Below are 1,607 nucleotides of genomic sequence, written 5' to 3' on the forward strand. Positions count from 1 at the left end.
TTAACATTATTGAGGGAGATCAGTGCACATGGTTGCTACTGCCCTCATCAGAGAAAAAGTTTCTTTTGCAGTGGGGGAGGGGGTGGCAGAGAGAGTCACACTAGTCAACGTGCACAGAATCAGTGACTGTGGAGTCTTCAGTCTGACATCTCTATCAACTCCCTCATCCAAGATGTAGAGAGCACCACAGAAAGGTAGAAAGTTTGAAATAGCCAGAGGTTAGGGAGGACCACCCAAGATGCAGGGAGCATCACAGAAGGGGTGAAAAGTTCATAATAGCCAAAAGTTGGGGAGGACTGCCCAAGATGCAGGGAGCACCACAGGAGAAGGGGTGGAAAGTTTGTAAGAGCTAGAGGTTGGGGAGGACCGCTGCAAAGCAGTGATTTTTGGATACCATAGGACGATTGTGCTCCTGCACCCACCCACACAGCTGTTGTTAATCAAGTCTGTTTACATTTCCTCATGTGTTGGGGAGTACTCAGGAGGCTCCCACCAGGGCTGAAAAGCTACTAGCAGTTGATGGCCACTGGGAGAGAGTCATTTTTCTTCAAGGGTATGGCTTGTGTTAGGTTGCTCATGCTCTAATGGACAGCCCCGTGCCTGTACAGGTATCAACAGCCTTAACTGCACTCGGTAACAAAGCCAACCAACTAATCAAAACCAAACCAAACAACCCCATATGAAGCTGGGAGGAAAATGTGTTGGGGAGGGGTCTGGGAAGAGTTGGAGTGGGCAGTAGGGGGTCCCAGTTAGATCAAAATATATTGTATACATGCATACAGTTCTTAAGAGAAATAAAAAAAGCATAAAACATAACCCTGAAGCAACAGCTAAAAGAGACTCTGTTGGGATTTATAAGTAGCACTACAGCTGTGAGAAAACTGTGGGTTCAGCCCTGGAAGTAGCTCAGAGGGTAAAGGCTGTTGCCGGGCAAGACCCGAATTTGATTCCTGGAACCCAGTTAAAGGGGAAGCCAATTAAAGGAGAAAGGAGAGCAGGCAACTCTACAAAAGTGTCTTCTGACCTCCATGTTTGCCCTGAGGCAACCATGTGCTGCCCCTCCCCCTTCCTTAGTGTGTGTTTGTGTGTGTGTGTGTGTGTGTGAGAGAGAGAGAGAGAGAGAGAGAGAGACAGAGACAGAGACAGAGACAGAGACAGAGACACCGAGAGACAAAGATACACAAAAAGAATGAGCACTACTATATACATTTTAAATGAGGCCTGGTTTCTTTCAGATTGAAGACGATTTTCTTAGTTCATTATATTAAAGGAAACCCGCAAGAACAGAGCTCCCACGGGATTGCATACCAATTGAAATTCTGCTGAGCACAGCCAAACAAAGATAGGTCTATAGTAGCAGGAGACCAAAATAATGTGACAGCAGGTGACTTTTCTAAAGAAGCTTTCAGTGTGGGTTTAGTATAGAACTTCCTCTTCATAAAGGAAAAGGAAAACAAACATGTTTTCCCTTCTTTTAAAACAGCTGTGTAACTTGCTGGCTAGGCAAATGTTTTTCCCTATTGTAGTTTCGAAAGGAAAGGCACTTGGAGGACCTCTCTCCCCTTAGCCCTTCCTTCCACCCTGGACTGTACCATTCTTAGATTATA

This window comes from Mus musculus, chromosome 15 (genome assembly GCF_000001635.26).
Source record: "Mus musculus strain C57BL/6J chromosome 15, GRCm38.p6 C57BL/6J".
In the NCBI taxonomy this organism is placed as follows: Eukaryota; Metazoa; Chordata; class Mammalia; order Rodentia; family Muridae; genus Mus; species Mus musculus.